The following is a 13,002-nucleotide window of genomic DNA, read 5'->3' on the forward strand; positions in this document are numbered from 1 at the left end:
TTAAGTTAAAATTGCATTTAATGTGCCTGACATACTGAACATCACAGCTTAGACGAGCCTACCTTAAATATGCTCAGGGCTGGGCGCGGTGGGTCACGCCTGTAATTCCAGCAATTTGGGAGGCCAAGGCAGGTGGATCATTTGAGGTCAGGAGCTTGCAAACAACCTGCCCAACATGGTGAAACCCTGTCTCTACTAAAAACACAAAAAATTAGCCAGGTGTGGTGGTGGGCACCTGTAATCCCAGCTACTCAGGAGGCTGAGGCAGGAGAATTGCTTGAACCTGGGAGGCGGATGTTGCAGTGACCAAGATTGCACCATTGCACTCCAGCCTGGACAACAAGAGCAAAACTCTATCTCAAAACAAAAAGAAAAACAAAAAGAAAAACAAAAACAAAAACAACCATGCTCAGGGCACTTACACTAGCCTACGACTGGGCAAAATAGTCTAAAGCAAAGCCTACCTTATAATAAAATATTGATTATCTCAGGTAATTTATTGAATACTGTACTGAAAGTGAAAAACAGAATGGTTGTGTGCGTATTCACAAAGTACAGTTGACCAAATGTGTATTGCTTTTGTACTATCTAAAGTTGCAAACTCCTGAGTCGAACCATCATAAGTTGGGGTCCATGTGTACTTCTGAGACCTGGCTGCTTTGTAAATTGATGCTAACTTTTTGGCACTTGAAGGCATCTGAATTTGAAACTCCATATTAAACTTCATTGTCAGGCTAAGCAATACTCTTACTACTTCCATACCTTCATATGATCCCTATTTGTATTTGTTTTTTGACTTGCTCTTACGTTATCAGTGATGTAGAAATGTTTTTAAATGGTTAAGCTTAGAGTTAATCCTACTGATCCTTTAGTTCATCCCACTGACACTACAAATGAAAAATAGGAGAGAAATATAACAAAAAGCTATTTGAATTGGAGGTAGAGCTTGTTAAGAGATTCAGAATTAAAACTCAGATTTCCAAAGCTCAGTGTTTTCCTTTAAGATACGTAGGCTACCTTGATGGTGGCTTAATAGGCAAATATTTTGAGCAATCAGACAGCATTTTATACACTTGTTAATGGGATATGTGATTGGCTGTAGAATTATTTAGTGACTTTTACATGATTATGATAATTATTAGTGGCTTTAAACTCTGGTTCCTTAGAATCATTTGTGAAACCTTTTAAAAAATACTAAAGCCCAGGGCCTCATTTGCAGAGGCTCTTTTTATATCATTCTGGGATGTGCAATCAGGAATTCATACTTTAAAAAAGCTACTCAGATGATTATAAAGTGTAGCCAGGGTTCTGATCTTTGAGTAAGACCTACCCTGATATAATACCTGCCTTGGAGCAACTAGGAGACACGTATGACTGTGAATACCAGGACTAAAATTGTTGTGAAATTATCTTCCAGCCATATCATGTAGATAAAAGAGTTAAGATACAGAGATTTTGAGAACTCAAAAGATTAACTTAATAGATAAATATCTAATCTTGGACTTTGTAACCAAAGAAAACACATTTAGTTTGGAAATGACTCTGGACTATGTAAAAATTGTTATAGGCTTTCAAAACAACAAAAATATAAACCACTTAGTAACAAATCTAAGAAAAACTGTGGAACCATCAATGAATACAACCAAAAACATTTCTGATGAATATTAAAGATGAGTCTAATAAAAGGAACATTTTATGTTTCTGAAGAGAAATGTTCAGTATTTCCTAAGTCACCAACAGTTCCAGTTAATTTTAAGACTGTAATTTCAATTAAAATGAAAAATTGTCAAATTTTAAAGTTTATGTAGAGAGATATGTAGGCAAGAACATAAAAATAAATTTAGATATACAAGAAAAGAATTGCACTGCAGTTGTTAAAAAGTACTACATAGTTAATTAAAACAGTGGGTATTGGTGCAAGAATGGACATGATTTGCAGAGCAGAATAGATATTAGACACAACATTTATACATAAGAATATCATGTATTTAAAAGTCACTACTTCATATTAGAAGAGAAATAAAGAATTATTGAATACCAATTCTTAGGAAATTGGTTAACAATTTGAAAAAAAAGTTTATATATATATACATAATGCACATGTATAGATATATACAATTTGAAAAAAATCTATTATTTATATATATCTACATTGCATGTTATGCCAAAATAAGTTGCAGATATATTAGAGAGTTAATGCAGAAAATGGAGCTATTAGACAATTAGAAAATGCAGTACTGACAATCTTATATTAGGAAATATAAGATTTGTAAGTTAATATTAGTAAATATGTAGGCATTTTCAAATACAAAAGAAAGAGGAAAATAATTTTGACTACGTAAAATATAAAAACTTCTGTATGTCCAAAGCACACCATAAATGAAATTAAGAAACAACAGACACACTATAACAGACCTTTGCCACCAAATGTCAGTGTATAGATATAAAGAGTTTTATGAATCAATGAATAAAAGACAAGTATCTTACCAGGAAAATGGGTAATGAACAGTAGATCTGCAATTCTCAAATGAGAGATACAAATAGGTGGGCAAAAATTCCAGTATGTGCAAAGAATATGTAGCTCAGTGGTAATCAATTTAGTGAACAAAAATATAAAATGAACAGCTAGACATTATGTCTACAAAATGTTCAAATGTTTAAAATATATAAAATGTTGTTGGGAGGATGGAGATAAGTGTTAGGGCATTATTATAATTCCCTGTGATTGAGAAGATTAATTGGTACAACCCTCTTGAAGGAAGCAACATGATTAAAAAAATTAAGACTCTTCTTTGATCCAGAAATACTACTTCTAGAAATCTATGTTAAACAAGATAGATTCCTATCCAAGATGAGTAAAATTATATATATTTTGGATGCTACATATACCCCCACGGAATTCTATGCAGCCATAAAAAGAATGAGATCATTTTCTTTGCAGGAACATGGATGGAGCTGGAGGCCATTATCCTCAGCAAACTAAGGCAAGAACAGAAAAACAAATACCGCATGTTGTCTCTTTTAATTGGGAGAGAAATAATGAAAGCACATGGACACATAGACGGGAACAACACACACTGGGGACTATTGGAGGGTGGAAGGTGGGAAAGGGAGAGGATCAGGAAAAATAACTAATAGGTGCTAGGCTTAATATCTGGGTGATGAAATAATATGTACAACAAATTCCCATGGAACAAGTTTACCTATATAACAAACCAGTACATGTAGTCCAAACTTAAAATTAAAGTTAAATTTACAAAAGTTAAATTAATATTTTTTATAAGTTTTGTTCATCATGATGCTATTTATAATACCAAACATGAGAAAACCTAATGCCCCCCAAATTAAGGAATAGTTACATAAATTATGGTAAGCCATGCTAAAAAAAGTAATTTTCAAAAATATAAAATCAAGAATCTCATGAAAATATATGAATGCATATTAAAGATTTTATTCTACTTACTAATTAATGAGAAAATCTGTAAGATGTTAAGACTGGCTCAAAGAGCATTTGAGGAGTTAGTATTTATTAACAATTAATAAATGACTATTAGTATAATAATGGTTCAGTTATAAAACTAGCTTATATCTTAAAGAGTAATAACCCCTAAACTTTGGAGTTATATTCCCTTTGGAAAGAAAATATTTACATTTCAGGAAAAATTCCACAGGTTAACATTTAACTTTACTAATTCTGGAATTTTTGCTAAATAGTAAAAGGTAAGTTGAATACATTTTATCTTTATAGATGATCTTATGGGTGGCTTTTGCCTGAGTTAACATGGAAAGGGCTCAGTTTTTTGCCATATTTACAAGTTTTGTGTATTTTTTCTTAACAAGCCACATGTGAAATGCTAACAATCATTAAAATTTGTAGCATAGATAAATAGGTATATGGAAAAATGTTCACAGTATTTCATTAAATGGGAAATAAAGCAGGTTAATAAAGAATTACATAGTTTGATCTTAGTTGTAAAAACAATAGGTAAAATCTGTAACGTATGTACATAAAAACATAAATCATATTTATCAGAATAGTAATAGTGCACTTTCTGGTTTTAGCTCTGATATGTAAACAGCTTGGAAGTCATCACCCTATTTTTACAACAAGAAATAGCTGAACAAACCGACCCAATTGAGAACTGAAGTTGCAGGGCCAACTACTACTCTGAAAACTGGAGAGATAGACAAATGCTTTGAGAGTCACAGCTGATATTACCTTACCTGGAATAGAATCATCCGGAGCCATAAACTGGTAAAACATCTGATTGCTAATTTCAACAAACTGCTGCAGGTGGAGTGTGGACGAATGTGACCGTGAGAAACTCCTGTGGGCCACCATCTTGGAGCACCCCACACTTCAGTGAATTTTACTTTCAGGAAATTTACCAGTTTCTCATGGTGAAGACCCAAGAATGATTCACCGTGTGACTTTGGCAGGAGTAGGAATGACTAATCATTGCGACATACATCCAAAGGATTCTTTATAACAAAAGTTTACTATCTAGGGAAAAAACATTTACCAGAGCTTTATTCTAGCTAGAAGAAGGGATTTCTTCCCTCTCTAGGCCTTTCTAAACACCCTGTGTCTTCAAAAGTAGGCAAAGCAAAATAAAACGAAACAGCAACGTAAAATGATACCACCGTAGAAACACTTAAGGTCATAGAACACAGAAAGAGGCACACTTAAAGACCTAGATTTAATCATAAACTACAGAACACAATCTTTCTTCTCATCTGACCACAATACCACCAGGCCTGCAGTATAACAACTGTGGATTATAGCGGAAAGAGCTGCAAGACACAGACTCTCTCTGAGTAGGAGTATTTAGGGAAGCCCAAAGTCAAAATGGGAGATAAAAACAAGGACACAAGAGGAATTTAAAGACTATGACATCTATAGTTATAAATAATGTCAGAGAGCCTAATTCCTAGTCAGATTAAAATGAATCCTCATACTAATGGTTTATTTACCTCAATTCCTATTATATGATACTACATATCTGGCTTTCAAGAAAATATCACAAGGCATGCCAAAAAGCAAGCAAAAACACAGTCTGAAGAGGAAAAGCAAGCGTCAGAACCACACTTAGATATGCACAGGAGTTAAAGTTGTCATACCTGGAACTTAAAATAACTATGACTAACATGTTAAGGTCTCTATTGGAAAAGGTAGTTAATAAAAAGCATTCAGAACAGAAAGCAATAAGTAAAACTATTTGCAGATGACATGATCTTGTATATCCTAATGAATCCACTAAAAGATCATTATAACTAATAAATTCAACAAGGTTGTAGAATACAGAATCAAAAAGAAAGAGCAAAGGTCTAGAAGGCAATAGTAATTAAGACTGTGTATACTGAAATAAGAATAAACATACACATCAATAGAATAAAATTAAGAATTCAAAAATAAACAAATGTGTTGATGGTTAACTAATTTCAGCAAGGATGCCAAGATCATTTAATGAGGGAAGTCATGCTGCGAAAACTAATGAGCTATATTTAAAACACTGAACTTGCACATTTGCACTGCACCATATTTAAAAAAAAAAACTCAAAATTGGGAACAAATGGTTTGCCTGGTAAATTCTACCTAGTATTTAGGGAAGAAATAATATCAATGTTACATAAATTCTACCGGAAAGTTGAAGAGGAGAGAATACTTACTTAATTTATTAGGCACCAATACCCTGATATAAAAACCAGAAGAATAAAATACAAAAAAAAATTATGGACTTTCTTGAACTAAGACACAAGAATTCTTAGCAAAATATTAGCAAATTGAATCCAAGAATATGTAAAAAGAATTATGTACCCTGACAGTTTGAACTTATTACAAGTATGCAAATCTGATATAACATTTGAAAAGCTAATCAATGTACTCTACCACATTAACAGATTGAAGAAAAATCTTATGATCACATCGATTGATGCAGAAAAAGCATTTGACAAAATCCACATGCATTCATGATAAACTTAAATTGTTACACTGAAAGTTTTCAGTTTGGTATTTTTGGTCATTTTTTTTTTGAGAAGAGGTGAGACAGAGTCTTGCTCTTTTGCCCAGGCTGGAGTGCAATGGCACAATCTCGGCTCACTGCAATCTCTGCCTCCCGGGCTCAAGAGATTCTTCTTCCCCAACCTCCTGAGTAGTTGGGATTACAGGCAGCTACCACCATGCCCAGCTAATTTTTGTACTTTTGGTAAAGATGAGGTTTCACCATGTTGACCAGGCTGGTCTCAAACTCCCAAACTTAGGTAATCTGCCCGTCTTGGCCTCCCAAAGTGTGGGGATTACAGGCGTGAGCCATGCTCAGTCTTAATGAAATCAACTATATGGTCTTAATATGCATGAAGAGACGAGCCAATAAACACAAAAGAACTCAAGAAGTGCAACATGGCTAATTAGCAGATGCTTATACAGCTGGCTTTTGTTTAAAGAAAGACATCTAATTGTTTAAGGGTTTATATATACACCAATTGATTTGGTCAAGTTGAGCTGTTTGGTGAATTATGTCAAAAGTCACGAAGAAAGACCCCAACTGTTTCATCAAGAGCTAACTTTATACTCTTCAGATGAGCTGATCCTATAGCCAGCACTGAAAAGATTATTTAAGTATGAATCTATTTTCATTACAAGCAAAATTCCTCTTGACCTACCTGAGGAGCCCCAGGGCAGTGCTGGCTTCTTTGTCCCCTTTTCTGAGAGCAGAAAACGTGTGCAAAACACTCTGGCCCTGCTTCGCTTATGTAAGCAGGCCAAACTAAACTTCAGTCACAGTTGTCTTTATTTTATGAAGATTTAAAGCCAGAGTTGCCCTCATGCCCTTCATCAGCATCTATAAGAAAGATTGCAGCCAACAGCAGGAGGCTGGAGCACGGCAAGGCCACCCAAATTCTGCGTGCTGCTTAGAGTGGTGAGAGCACACTTAAGACGTCCTTCAAGATTTACTTCACACCCAGGAGCATAATGGGAAATGCCTCCGGGTTCAGGATGGTGCTTTGTGTGTGGATATGTAAAGTAGTGTGCAGTTTCTCTGCCCCAGAAATGACCCTCACAGCATCCTTTTATTTGTAGAAACAAAGTGCAAACAGGGAGGTTGTTCTCAGCCAGGCTATAGGCACATGTTTATGATGCTTGGATAATTGCTCACACCTGTTTGGGAAAGAAATTTTTAAACATTCCGTAGGTGTTCTGGGAACTCCACTGCTGCCTTTGCACCCCCAAACTTGGCATTCGAAAATAATAGTTGTTAACGATCCTAGTATTTTTGTTTGTTTTTGTGAGGTTTTGGTAAAACTAGAATTAGTTCACACAATTCCCCTATTTCCAACTGTGGAAGAAAGGAAACTGACCAAATGTCTCTATCTTTTTAAGTTATACTGCTGTAATCTGAGAATGCAAGGTAATTTCCTGATAAAACAGTATATGGTAAAATGCTGGATTCAAATCACCGCTTTCACAAAGCCCTTCATACGCACTCCAGTTTGTTAGCCCACTGCACGACTCTTTTCTTTAATTGCGATGTGATGTGTCTCACTTTGAGTAGTATGCCTTTCTGTTAATTTTCTCCCCCATTCAGCTTTGGAATTACCTTGTTAAATTAATCTCATCTTCATTTATTTTACAGTATCTTCATGTTTAAATGCTGATTTTATGAACATCTGCTTCAATCACAGTTGCAAATCCATTAGTTTTATGAGCTGTACATATTTTAGAGAGATTTACTGCTGACCTTTGTTGGTGAATTGAATGTTTTTGTTGTCAGTAACATTTCTGTAATTGATGCCATTGTTACTGCCACCGGGATAGTGGTTTCGAATGAGATATGTTTTGGGAAATCCTTTTGCTTAAACACATTAAATGAGACAGACATCACTTTAAAATTGTGTAGCTTTGGAAAAAAGTTTAGTGTGTTAAATCTTGCAGCATGAGGGCTGGGTAAACTGCCACTCAATTTTCCTCTACTTTGAAACAGTTTAAAAGTTTCACATTTGCTACAAATGATGCTTTTCCCTCCACAGTACTTGCCATTTAATAAAACAATTGGGGAAGCTGCACTACTTATGTAACTGCTACGTGACTATTGATAAATCCATCAATCAAAGGTGAATTGTGCATTCGGCTTTCCACCTCCGTAGAAAAAAAAATACTGTTTTTCACAAAACAGTATAGCAAAATACCACCTAAGTGTTCAACCTCCAGTCTCTGGGGAGACATTTTGAATTCCCTCTGTGTGTTAGGGATCTAGTAAAAAGTGAAAGAAATTTTGTTTCTCATAGCAAGCTGAAAGAAATTTTGTTTCTCATAGCAAGCTGATGAAAGTGGCAGGAAGTTAGAAATATCTCCCACTTTAATGAGCAGGCTGACTCTTGCCTTCATCCTGGAGAAGGTAATCAGAATTGGGGTACCTTGGCAGAATGGGGTGAAAAAGCCATACTCATAAAGATGACACATTTATTCTCTAATCTGTCCTAGAGACAACTTTCTAAGAACTTTGGTATGATCATTCCAGTTCTGTACACAGTGGTGTGTTCTCAATTATGATGCTGAAAGAATTTGGTTTATTGTAAAAATTATCTGTAGTTATATGTCAATTTGTCTATATTCTGAATCAGAAGAAAATTTCGAGTTTCTTCTGATGAAAATGCATTTTATTTATTTTTATTCGGTGCTTCCTTAACCTTTAGATAACAAGTCTTTGATTAGCATATAATAGACTGCTAATTGTCATGTCAAAATGTTGCATTAAGAAATAATTCTATTAAATTCCAAAAGTACATAGCAGTTATAATGTAAAATCATACAAATAAATATTTAAATTGAATTTTCTCTTACTAATAAAATATTTTCATTTTACTCTTCATGATCCAAAGCATAGCTATAACTTTCTCACCTTTTCAAGCACAGAAAACCATTGTAAATCACAATTGTACGTAATGATGCTTGTGGTATGTGTCTTTTGGCATCTGTATTACCTAATAAGAAAAAAAATACACTGCTCTTGCCTTTTTATTATATTGACCAAAATGCTCTCTCTTTTTTTTCCCCCCACTTCCTGGTTACAAAAATAATGCTATTGTAGAAATCTTGGATAGACATAGAAAAGTATCAGAAATAAATAAAAATTACCTGCTATACAGTGTAAGTACTGCCAATATTTAAAAATATTTCCTTTTGAATATGGTTTTATATCCTGATTTTATCACTAGACATTCTGTCATCTGTTTGTCATTATAAAATCTACAAAAAGACAAGCTGTGATACTTGTACATTATTCCATCAAAAAGGTCTATAATAACAGATTTAACTATTTACCTAGTTTTGCACAGAGAGATTGATTCTGATTTTTTAAGTATCAAAAATAATATTGTGATAAATACATTTGCATGTAAATATCTTTGCACATAGCTAAATTTTTATTCGGGTTAAATTCTCGAATAGGATAACAGTAGGATAACAGTAATTTTATTAAAGGAAGCATACATTTGAAAAGTATCTAAATTTTGAATTTACAACCCTGCAGCAGAGAATGAGACTATTCATTTTATATTCTCACTTATGGTGGCTAGTGGATTTTTTTTTTAATATCTTGAAAAATGAAAAATACTTAATTTTTGTTTTAATTTTACCTTGCATTTAAAAAATTCTTGAGATTTAACTTTTCTCATTATTACTTATTACCAGGCATTTTTGTGAATTTGCTGTTTATTTCTTTTATCCATTTTTCTATGGTCATATGTTTATTATTAAATTGTAAGAGCTATTTATATATTAAGGATACTAACCTATCATTTTATGTTTATGTGGCAAACATACTTTTTATTTGTCACTTGCCTTTAGTATAGACGTGTTTAATTTTATGTCATCATATTTACTTCTTCTTTTGCTAATATGCTTAGTCTTGTGTCAACAAGAGATGATCTAGTTATTTTATGATTTTCTTTTTTTCATACAAATCTTTAATGTATCCAGAATTTACTTTGCTGTATGGCAAGAAATGAAAGTTTATTTAATTTTTTTCCCAAACAGCAAACTAATTTTTTCGTCTTAATTTGTTTACTATCCTTGCCTCATGATTCCATCTTTATAATATACATGATTGTTACATGTTCCAGGGTTTGTCTGGGGGCCTTCCATGGTGTTTTATTGACTGTTTTTATGTATTTTTTTCTTGCATTTTAATAGCCACAATAATATGATATATTAGTTTGGGCAAGTTGGATGACTTTTCCTCCCTCATCCTCAGAGATACAGTTCTCGAAGTAGCTAGCACACAGTAGTATTGTCTAGCATGAAAAATACATTCTTTCATGAAAAATTTTATTTCGTTAGTTAGAAGATGTACTTATTTTAAATTTTACCTCTGAAATGAATGTGTCTTGTAATCACTGTTAGCAGATGGCAGTAACAAAAAGAGTTATTACGACATGGACTAATATTAGTATATTAGTACATGCAGTAATAGTTACAGCTGTTCCTATTTTGTTACATCAATTACATTTAGTGCATTGCTGACATTATGCATGCTGAATTTGTGCAACTTAAGATGTCCTCAAAATAATATTATGATTGTTCATTGAAAAGAAAAGTTGTATGTGAAAACTAAACAGAAAGACATGTTGTCATTGGACAACGGACTTCAATTTTATATTTTCTAGCAAAAGAAATACCTATATGCATTACCTGACCTACACAAGGAAGTTGCCTACAAGTAGATGAAACTGTGTTATGTGTTGTCACCAAGATACAGGAAAAGGCTTGCCTACTATGCCCTAAGCAATGCAACTGAAGACAGGAGAAATCACCAAATTCCTTGGAACAGATCAAAGAAATTTCAAAGCAATGAGTAACATATGTAAACTGGTCCCTGAAAAGTGAGAACATGCAGTAGTTGGTTTTCTGTTCCTGTGTTAATTTGCTTAGGATTAGGGCCCCCAGTTGCATCTATGTCACTGCAAACCACATTGGATTCTTTTTTATGGCTGTGTAGTATTCCATGGTATCCACATTTTCTTTATTCAGCCTACCACTGATGTGCATCTAGGTTGATTCCATGTCTTTGTTATTTTGAATAGTGCTGCAATAAATATGCAAGTGCATGTGTTTTTCTCATAGAAAAATTTATATTCTTTTGGGTATAAAAGAATATAAAGTCCAGGAATAGGACTACTGGGCCCAATGGTAATTCTGTTTTTAGTTCTTTAAGGAATCTCCAAACTGCTTTCTATATTTTAGAAATATAGAAATATTTCTTGGCTTAAATATTTTTTCTTGGTCTGTAGGTTGTCTGTTTACTCTGTTGACAGTTTTTTTTTTTTTGGCTGTGCAGAAGCTATTTAGTTTAATTAGGTCACACTTTCAAGTTCTGTTTTTGTTTTTGTTACAATTGCTTTTGAAGACTTAATCATAAATTATTTGCCAAGGCCCATGTCCAGAATGGCATTTTTTATGTTTTCTTCTAGGATTCTTATAGTTTGAAGACTTACATTTAAATCTTTAATCTGTCTTGAGTTAATTTTTGTATATAGTGGAAAGTAGAGGTCCAGTTTAATTCTTCTGCATGTAGCTATCCAGCTATCTAGCACCATTTACTGAATAGGGAGTCCTTTCTCCATTGCTTATTTTTGTCAACTTTGTTGAAGATCAGATGGTTGTAGGTCTGCGAATTCATTTCTGGGTTCTCTATTTTGTTTCACTCGTCTATGTGTCTGTTTTTGTGCCAGTATCATGCTGTTTGGTTACTGTGGTCTTCCTTATTGTATAGTTTAAAGTTAGGTAATGTGATGCCTGTGGCTTTCTTCTTTTTGCTTAGGATTGCTTTGGCTATTTGGTCCCTCATTTGGTTCCATATAAGTTTTAAAATAGTTTTTTCTCATTCTGTGAAACATAACTTTGGTAGTTTTATAGGAATAATGTTAAATCTGTAGATTGATTTGAGCAGTATGATCATTTTAATGATATTGATTCTTCCAATCCATGAGCATGGAATGGTTTTTCATTTGTTTGTGTCATCTCTGATTTCTTTGAGCAGTGTTTTATAGTTCTTCTTGTGGGGATCTTTCACCTCTTTGGTTAGATGCACTTCTAGGTATTTAATTTTATTTGTGGCTATTATAAACGGGGTTGTATTATTAATTTGGCTCTCAGCTTGAATATTATTGATGTATAGAAATGCTACTAATTTTTGTACATTGATTTTGTATCTGATAATTTACTGAAGTCACAAAAATCTTCAACAAAATACTGATAAACCAAATCCAGCAATACATCAAAAAGTTAATTCCTCATGATCAAATAGGCTTCGTTCCTGGGACATAAAGTTGGTTTAACATATGTGATTCATCACCTAAACGCATTAAAAAGAAAAAAACATATAATTATTTCAATAGATGTGAAAAAAGGTTTCAGCAAAATCCAGTATCTCTTCATGATAAAAACTCTCAACAAATTAGGCATCGAAGCAACATACCTCCAAATAATAAGAGCCATCTATGCCAAACCCACAGCCAACATCATACTAAATGGGCAAAAACGGAAAGCATTCCCCTTGAGAACTGGAACAAGACAATGATACACACTCTCACCACTCCTATTCAACATAGTACTTAAAGTTTTTGCCAGAGCAATCAGGCAAGAGAGAGAAATAAAAGACATTCAAATAGGAAAAGAATAAATCAAACTAACTCCCCTCATGGACAATATGATTCCATACCAAAAGCTCCTGGAGCTGATAAACACTCTATTCTTCTATGAAGCCTCAGAATGACCAGAAGAGAAGTGAGGTCTTTCATTTTTTTATCCTAAGAAGTGTTTGAATTTGAGTATCTTTGTTCATATACTTAAAGTAGATTCCAAATGCAAATTGTCTCTTTCTTGTTCAGCTTTTTCAATGGCTCTTGCCAGTGTTCTCAATTTTCAGACAGTTCTCCTCTACCTAGTTACTGTATTTCCATGTATTCTGTTTTTAATTCTATCTTTGATGAAATTCTAGATTA

The sequence above is a fragment of the Sapajus apella genome, unplaced genomic scaffold (assembly GCF_009761245.1).
Source record: "Sapajus apella isolate SASKATOON/1434 unplaced genomic scaffold, GSC_monkey_1.0 scaffold24, whole genome shotgun sequence".
Taxonomy (NCBI): domain Eukaryota; kingdom Metazoa; phylum Chordata; class Mammalia; order Primates; family Cebidae; genus Sapajus; species Sapajus apella.